A 10,235-nucleotide genomic window follows, 5' to 3' on the forward strand; every position below is an offset into this window, starting at 1 on the left:
CATTTGAGTTGGACATGAAGTGTTCCAAATATTCGAATTCACCTTAAACTGGATTCTAGCTTCTGAATTTGAGTATCAGCATTTGTAAACCATATTCATATATGACAGTGGAATACATCTTTGTCGTCCTTTTGAAGATATATAAAAACACATAGAATGATTTATAAAGATTCATATAGGAATACAAAATGGATTCGAATTTAGTTGCCAGGGTAAACGTGGATGCTTATTGTCCCAAAATTCGAAAGAAGCGGCAAAATGTCCACTCGCACGTCGGCTGCCCGAAGCCAAGTGTTTGGGAGATGGAAATTACTGTCTACCCATTACACGGACAATCCATCGGCCCGATTTCCACTGCTCTAAATAGGGGTAGGATAGTAACTTTAATTAGACGTGACACGACCGCCTCTGAGCCCATTCCGACATGGTGGGCGCCAAACATGGGCGGCCAAACACATATGATTCAAGCTCGTCCAAAAGACCTCTGTTTCTCCCTCCATTTCCCCATTCATACACGGTGGGTGGCAAAACAAACTCGACTCGGCCAAAATCGATGTAGGCAAATATTTTCAATAGGGGCAGGTTTGTGACTTCACTCAGACGTGACACAACCGCCCTACCTGTCAACACCGTTCATACACCGTGGGCGCCAACCATGGGCGCCAACCACCCTCTCCTCGCCCGAAATCGCTCTGGGAAAATATTGGCGAGATGCGAGATTACCGTCGTATCCCCAACCGACGAGACGTCCAAATTTTAAATGGGGGCTAAGTTTGTAACTTTCCCATATTTCAGACAGGCGCGTCCCAAAAACAAGGTTCCCCGTACCTCTCCCTCCATTTTCCCATTCATACACCGTCCGCACTAGAACACCATCCCCACACCAGCCTCCGTCCGGCACCCCATCCATCGCCGCCGTCCTCCACCACATCCATCGCCGCCGTCCTCCACCACATCCATCGCCACCGTCCTCCACCATGCCGGAGCGCCTACCAAGACCGCATCGTCCACAGCTAGATATGGACGTTTCTCATCCACGGCGACGGACCAAGAGCCTTGCATCACTTCCTCTCGCTTCATCGGCGCCGTCGTCCTCTTTGTCGGGGCCACTCACACGACCTTCTCTTCCACCACAACGGGACTTATCCCCTGATGCACCCGTCTACCGTCGCAGATCTGCTTCAACGCCACCGACAGCCATCGCACCCCCGATGCCTACACGGCGCCGCAAGAGAGGTGGTACTTCATATCTCCTCAACTTTTTGATCTCAAACAGAAAATAGATCTTAACTTGGTTACTCTACTTTCTTTTCAGCTCTTAGAATAAAGTTCTTAGTTCGAAGCAAACAATGGCTGCTAAATATCATTTCTCCGGTTTCCCCCTTTTATGATCACTATAGGATCAGAATACGTGCTTCGTGTCATAATAGCACTGCTCGACCCATCAAGCTAAACAAGCTTAGTTGTTCAAATACGAATCTAAAACAGATTCGTTTAATTGGTCAGCTAAATGTTCCTAAATTAGTTTCGAAAATGCATGTTCGCCGCTCGGGTGTGTATCTCTACAGGTGCCCACGGTGGGTCGGCCCACCCTGGGATTTTGGGTCGTCCCAGGCCCCGATTCCCCTCTATTCTGTTGCGCGCTTCCGATCTCTACTCGCCCCCAACCGCCTGCCTCGCCGGCGACTTGTCGTCCCCGGACGGCATGACTCTAGGAGGAGACGCCGGACTAACAGGAGGTCAGGAGCCGCTCGGCCAGCAGCGTCACCGCTGCCCGGGTGCGCCGTCGTGCCTACCTTCCCAGTCTGTTCGGGGCTCAGGCGTGCAGCACCCACTAAGCCAACCCGATTTATCCTGAGATAAGTCCTCAACACTCAGCAGCCACTCCTCATCACCCATTTTCTAATTGATACATTACTCATTACGTAGGACTGTCATTAGGGTTTGTTGTGTGCTCAGTGCTACCTACACTTAATGGTTCAGATGTATTTCGGTAATCTTTAGTACCTGTAAAGTTCACAAGGTTTTCAAAATTCCGGCCCTAGGAACAGACACTAGTTATTTTGGATTGTTGGTCGTAGTGACATTGACCCAGATTACTACTGCAAGCCAGGTTTGTTGACAATTTTACTTGTCTTTCTTACTCATTCGATATAATATCCAATTATTCACGTCGATTAGTTGCAAACAATAAGTGCTAGACAAACTTCTTGATTCAGATATTGGACGGTCTCTTACTGCAGTTACAATTCTGCATACTTATCCTTGTAAGCTCACAAGTAAATGATTGATTCACTACATCTATGCTTGCCTTGTCATATTTGATGTCAATATTCTCTTAGGGTGGACAACCCTGTTTCTAGATACTGCAACCGTAGACATGAGTGAATAGTATTTCTCTATGTGATATCTTCCATCATGTGTGGGCAATGAACACTGCATTGTATAGAAAGAAAGTGTCATTTCCAGCTTTTACATAGGCTTCGATCTTTTACATGGAATACAATCTGCCTACTTGCTTTGTGTCGCACTACCAACACTCCACCCTTGAAGCTAAACATTATGCCACTCATAATTCCTTAGTTTATTTGTTCAAATATGAATTTCATATGATTCTAATGTTCCCACTTCAGTTTTGAAATGTGTCTCTGCCTGTTATAAAGACAAAAGGGGTTTGTATTTCTGTGTGTGGTCTGGTCAGCATGGTTGGGGTGAACTTTGCATATGCAGGGGTTTATAGGGAGACACTCTTCGAGTTGAATCCGCAATGCATTCCATAGATAATTTGACAACTTTTTATGTTTTCATGAATCTCAGATTCTGAACAGCATCATAATGATTATGAGCTTGCGCGCATGAAAAGAATAAAGCAGTACAATGCCATGGCTGTCACACTTGGCATTAAGGGACTGAAATCAAGTCTGGATGCAATGCAATGAAAACGCTCTCCACCTACAGATTCATGCTCAGAATATGATCCTAACAGTGATTCTGAGCTAGAGGGAGACCTAAGTCAATGTAGCTCCCTAGTGGAGGAGTCAAAGGAAGATGCCCTATCTTATTCACCCGTCAAGGTGCTTGCTCTAACTTTCCAAGGTTATATTTGTCGCACATATCTTGCAACTGATGCTTTGCATTGCTTCTACTTTGTAGAACTGCCATTAGCTTAGTTTACACATCGTGTATGTGAATACACCCTGCAAATCCATTTTCAGTACATATTCCATCTGTCATCATACCATATTTATCCATTCAAATGTTGTTCTTGTGTATTAGACGTTCAAAAGGAAGAGGGCGATTGCTGATCATGGAGGAGCACAAGCAAAGTATTTGGAAAAGGTAGTGGCACCTAATAAATCAAATAGCCCATTAGGTGTAGTTGCAATATCACCTGACCCACAAAACACCCCAACTCTAGCAGACTCTAGCCCTACTACACTGGTCATTTCTGATGCCCCAACTCAGCAGACCCCAACTGCAGCAAACATTATGATTATGCCAGTTGACATAGCACCAGCTCTACGACGCAAAACCCCCATTCCAGCAAAGAGTACACCAAATCCAGTTGACAAATCCCTTTTCGAACCAGAGATAGCCCCAATTGTAGCAAATAGGACCCCTTTTCCATTTCTTCCCAGTTTAGAAGACAAAGCTTATATTGTTGTCAGGAACTTTGTGCGCATCTTTCCTTCATGGAAAGATTATACCGCAGACACAGAACAATTTCCAGTATTCCTCCGCAACTTACGCGTAAGTAATGTACTAATGTTATTCATGGACATTGCTGCATATGTTTCTGCTGACAAAAGACACAAGATTTCATTCTTTTAAATAGGCGAGGACCAAACTGGATTGTGAAGACGAGCAAGGGTTGGTTGCGCTTTTCAAGCAATCGTTGATGAAGTATCGTTCCTACCTGAGGCAAGCGCACTTCAATGGCAAGCCTCTAAACGAAATTTCTGTAAAGTCTCCGGTGCTACATTTATCCGACGGTGACTGGAATAATCTTGTTACACATTGGTCTCGACTGAAGCGTAAGGTACTATCTATGATATCACATCAAAATTTGAACTACATTTCTGCATTTGCCTTAACGTCTCACTTGTACGAAAACTGTTAGCAGAAGAACATTCATTCTCAAGGGACCACAGAATCTCACAACTATACTACACACTGCATTGCTCTTGTGAGTACCTCTTGCCCTGTATGACCATACTTACTTTCATAGATGTTTGATTATGTAGCATCACTACACATGTTAGCCTCGTTATCGTCCATTTGGTGGACACTATAAGATCCGTATGGAGTCTTACATAAATTTAGAATCAACCCAATGCTTTTGAAGAGGTTTAGCTCTGCAGTCCTCTTGTAAGGACTGAACGTCGTCTATCACTGTACTTACATTAACAGCTACTCCCTCCGTCCCATAATATAAAAACATTTTGTACAGTACACAAGTGTTCAAAACACTCTTGTATTATGGGAAGAGGGATTAGTTCATTGTGTAGCATTCTGCATCTTATCTCCCTCGCCCACCATTTATTAAAAAAGATTAGATCTATATTTAATCTTACCAAAAAGTAGAATACACAGACAATGCTAGTGCAGAAGTGTAGCCCATTGCTCTTGTCAGTACATTTTGTCCTGTAATGCTTATACTTCCAGGGATTGGTAGTTGATTATGTAGCATCAATCTGCATCTTATCTTCATTATCCTCTATCACTTCCAGTATTATCATATCTATAATTACTCTCTACAAAATGTAGAGTACAGGCAATGCTTATGAAGAAGATTTTGTGCTGAAATTCTTGAGTTATCCTTCCCTTGACATGGAGAAGGGAATTATAAAGCCGGTGTTAACTGTTAATGTAAGTCAGTCCTTCTAAAGCCTTTATCCTCAACTGCTGTTTAATTTGCTCATACTCCCTATCGTTTACTGTTGTTTAGTTTGCTGTTTCTACCAAAATGCATGTTCGCAAGAACCGTAAGTTCTAAGTTTTCTTGTAAAACCAAATTCCTTATTCATACCATGCACATTACTCAATACTCCCTATATGTATGCTTGTTTTTGTGGATCTATAATCCAGTGTGTGGTGAAGTAGCCCACGTTTGCACCTTGTCATCTCCTGTTTTATCTTACTGATGTGGCTGATGGTATGAACAATATGCCATGCACATTAACCAAAATAGATACAATGATTTTCTTTGCCATTCATCTATGCTTGTTATGTTGACATGGTAATCCAGTAGTGTGGTGAAGCTCCCCGCATTATGAACAATGCCAAATTATGCTATTGATATTTTGAACTTACTCTTTATTTTCTAATTTGAAATTGGATGGAATTGACAGCACATTTATCATCTTTGTTTATACACGTGCAAAACCTGTCATCTCTCTGCTTTGTTTCAGGGTGATATGCCTGATTGCATGCACAAGTCTGCTGAAGGCTGTGAGACAAACCCAACATATATTGCAGCAAAGAAGGCAAAACATCTTGAAGATAGCGAGACAACCCCAAAGTCTTGTCTTGATGCAGTGTTCAAGTTACTTGAGACTAGCAGTCAGACAAGCTCACATAATTTGTTGTCTGAATCAGTTCGACTTCTTCAGTCCCAATTTCTAGCAGAAAGGCATTCTGCAACTCAACTTCGACTTGAAGTCCTATCTCTAAGAAAGATTGCGGAGAACACCAATGAGAACCTCATCGCTAAATAGCTACACCTAGAAACTATGACCGACATGCTAGGCCGGTCTCACAGCCTTGCTCAGCAGCTTGCGCAGCAGTTCCCGTGCAAGGCTAACCTTTCTTGAACTGTCTTGGAAGTGGTCTCGGTTCAGTATTATTTTGTTACGCTGCAATGGTGCCCAGTTTTTGTAATCTGCTTCTTCGTTGCACGTTATGATAACTGGTGGCGAACTTCGATGCCCAGTGGATGTAATATATCATAAATCCTTTATTGTATAGTGTAGGTTTATTCTTAGTTACTATGTCATAATTTCTTTATTGTATAGAGTAGGTTTGTTCTTAATTCCTACTAGTTACTGCCATCATTCGCTATCTGGAAAAATATGATGTAGTCGACCAGGCCGAAACATTCGCCTCTAACGGGCCTGGTGTTTAGCGGGCCACAATTGGGCCGGCCTGCATCTTTCTTGGGCCCGAATCATTGGGGCCTTCACACTTTGCGCGAGGCCCACAACTTACACCGGCCTATATTTTAGTTGGGCCTTTTGTGGACCCAGCGCTTAGTTTGGCCCAGGTAGCGTTGGGCCATTAACATGCTGAATATTGTACTGGCCTGTTACGGCCCAGATGAAACCATGGGCCTTTAGCAGGCCGAAATGCATATTGGGCCTCAATTTTCACTAGTCGTCGACGGGCCTTCAGCAGGCTGAAATGTAGACCGGGCCATTTTGGGCCCAGTTATATCATGGGCAGTTACCAGGCCGAAACATATCTCGGGCCTTAGTTGGCCCACTGATATCATGGGCCTTTAAGAGGCCGAAAGCTTAGTACAGACATCAATGGGCCGAATTATGCGACAGGCCTTTAACAGGCCCAAAGTCGCGTTGGGCTTAACTGTTGCCACCTTTATCACAGGCCATTAGTGGGCCCGATGTCCTGTCGGACCATATATGGCCCATGGGCAGCACGGGCCGTTCCCAGGCCGAAAGTCACACCGGGCTGAAATGGGCCCATGTCTACATCAGGCCTCTAACAGGCCGAAAGTCACTGGGCTGTAATTAGGCCCAAATATTCGGCGAACAATTAACGGGCCAGATCTGGCTTCGGGCCGTAAATGGGCCTTTATTAAGCATATCGTTATTTGGCTGGCCCACTAGTACCTGAGTAAGTACTACGGGCCTTTGACTGGGCCGGCCTTTTTAACCCATATGGGCCTCTGTTGGGTCGTGCCACGTGTCGACGTATCATAGGCGCTTTGGGTCCAATGAGTGGATGACATCTGTCCCAACGGTGAGCCGACACGTGTTTCCTCCAGCCAATGATGATTTTACACGTGGAAAATCCCCATTGGTCGGGGCTGTTAACGGGTTATCGGATCCAAAACCGGACCCGATAGCTTAACGGTGTTCCGTTACGGTGGATGCCACGTGTCGGTCATCGTTGACGAAAGCACTTCTGTGACGCGCGATTTATCGTCATGGAAGTGAACACTTCCATGATGATAATTTTGGTAATGTCATGGAACACTTCTACGATAGCACAGGTATGACTATCTTGATTCTGTCATAAAATTGTCATGGATGTACATGCATGACAGAAAATGTGACCTACTGTGACAAACACGTATCATCACGGAAGTGTATTTTTTGTAGTGGAGTAATGCAGTAAGAACGATGACATGATGTAGACTAGATCTATTTATGTAGAAATAGACCCCATCTTGTTATCCTTAATGGCAACGATACATACGTGTCGGTTCTCCTTCTGTCACTGGGATCAAGCACCGTAAGATCGAACCCATCACAAAGCACCTCTTCCCATTGCAAGATAAATAGATCAAGTTGGTCAAACAAAACCCAAATATCGGAGAAGAAATATGAGGCTATAAGCAATCATGCATATAAGAGATCAAAGAAGACTGAAATAACTTTCATGGATAAAAAGATAGATCTGATCATAAACTCAAAGTTCATCCGGTCCCAACAAACACACTGTCGGTGTCAAAACCGGCGGATCTCGGGTAAGGGGTCCCGAACTGTGTGTCTAAGGCGGATGGTAACAGGAGGCAGGGGACACGATGTTTACCCAGGTTCGGGCCCTCTCGATGGAGGTAATACCCTACTTCCTGCTTGATTGATCTTAATGATATGAGTATTACAAGAGTTGATCTACCACGAGATCGTAGAGGCTAAACCCTAGAAGCTAGCCTATGGTATGATTGTTGTTGTCCTATGGACTAAACCCTCCGGTTTATATAGACATCGGAGGGGGCTAGGGTTACACAGAGTCGGTTACGAGGGAGGAGATCTACATATCCGTATTGCCAAGCTTGCCTTCCACGCCAAGGAGAGTCCCATCCGGACACGGGACGAAGTCCTCAATCTTGTATCTTCATAGTCCAACAGTCCGGCCAAAGTATATAGTCCGGCTGTCTGATAACCCCCTAATCAAGGACTCCCTCAGTAGCCCCTGAACCAGGCTTCAATGACGATGAGTCCGGCGCGCAGATTGTCTTCGGCATTGCAAGGCGGGTTCCTCCTCCGAATACTCCATAGAAGATTTTGAACACAAGGATAGTGTCCGGCTCTGCAAAACAAATTCCACATACCACCGTAGAGAGAAAAATATTTCCACAAATCTAATCTGCTGACATATTCGGCAACGTGACATCACACCACGGCTCGGTCATTATTTGAACAGTTTTTCTCAACCAGCTACTGCACATATTGCGAGGCGGTTTTCTTGGCACGTCTTGTCGAAGCAGAGATCGTGTCCCCTTATCACGGGATTCTCATCAATACGGGTGTGGGTAACCCAACCGCGCCATCAATTACGGTGCTTTGGGAATAAGCTAGTTTACCAGGCAGGTGGGAAGGCGTATAGTTTCTTCCGCCCTTATAAAGGGACGAGGATTCCTCTTTTTCACCCACGCCTTCTTCCTCCTTGCTCATCCATTCTTGTGCACTCGAGCTCCGGCACCCAAGTTCGCATTTTCTCCTCAAACCACTCCAAGCATGTCCGGAGCGGGAGGCAAGTGGATGGTCTCCTCCGTTACGGAGGAGGACATCACAAAGCTACGGAGAGCCGGATATCTGGCCGCGGATATCGCGCACCGGCTGCCAGATGCGGGGCAGATCGTCCCTACTCCAGAACCCCACGAGAGGGTGGTTTTTCTTACGCACTTCGTCCGCGGTCTGGGATTTTCCCTCCACCCGTTTGTCCGCGGGCTCATGTTCTACTACGGGCTGGACTTTCACGATCTGGCCCCCAATTTCATCCTCGACATCTCGGCGTTTATCGTCGTGTGCGAGGCCTTCCTCCGCATCAAGCCCCACTTCGGCCTGTGGACGAAGACCTTCAATGTTAAACCGAAGGTGGTGGTCGGCCAGCAAGCGGAGTGCGGAGGTGCCATGGTAGGAAAATTGCCCAACGTCACCTGGCTCGAAGGCTCCTACGTGGAGACCATAAAGGGGTGGCAGTCGGGGTGGTTCTACATCACCAAGCCGCACGACACCAACTGGGTGGCGGCCCCCGAATTCCGATCCGGAATCCCCACGCGGTTCACTTCCTGGAAAGAGAAGGGCCTGTCGTGGGGTTCCTCGGTAGAGCTGACCGGACTCTAGACCTACGTTAGAAACATGATGAGCAAGAAAATCAAGCTCGTCAACGTGTTCCAAGTCATGCTCTTCCGTCGGATCCTCCCATGTCAAAGACGGGCGTTCAATTTGTGGGAGTTTGACCCGGCCGAGCACCAGACGCTGCGAGAGCTCTTCGACACGACGCACAAGGACATCTGGAAGGTGCTGTTCAAGGGCGCCGAGGTACCTCCCCCCCTTACCGAGGACCGCGGACTCAGCGCAAAGCGCCCTACCAATCCGGTATGTTTTTTATATCTCATAAGATGTTCATTTTCCCCAGTTTAACCATGCGCGGGATCTAAGCCTCCACGCCATTTAACAGGACTGGGTAGAGACAACGGAGCAGATCGATTGTCCAGCCCCCTGCCCAAAGATCCAGCAGATGCTCTCCTGACGGAGATGCTGGTTCCGGTGCCTTACGAGGTGCCGGTGAAGAAGGCCAAGAAGAAGGCCACGGGGACCCGGAAGGGTCTCCGGCGCAAGGTTATATCGGACTCATCATCCGAAAACACCAAGGCACACTCCTCCCACGAAAACGAGGAGGAAGAAGAGGAAAGTCCCCCCCAGCCGGGGGGGACAAGAAAAGGAAGGCCGCCCCATCCGGCGAGGCCGAAGGGTCCAAGAAGGGAAGGACCCTCCTCCTGGACTGCTCCACGACGGCCGCCTATAATGACGACGAGTGGTTGCCCAGGGACAAGCCCCTGGCGAAGTCGTAAGTATCCGGATACCATAATAATCCTTGATATGTTTTATTGCACTGCTTTTCATCACGCCGAACATGATTATGCAGTCCGTCCCGAGCCCATATCGACGTATCTTCATCGGACGGTTCTTTGGACCCGTCGGATCTGAACAGTGATTCACTTCCGACCGCCTCCTCCCCACGTCGAGGTGTTGTCTCAAAGGGCA

This window comes from Triticum aestivum, chromosome 3D (assembly GCF_018294505.1).
Source record: "Triticum aestivum cultivar Chinese Spring chromosome 3D, IWGSC CS RefSeq v2.1, whole genome shotgun sequence".
In the NCBI taxonomy this organism is placed as follows: Eukaryota; Viridiplantae; Streptophyta; class Magnoliopsida; order Poales; family Poaceae; genus Triticum; species Triticum aestivum.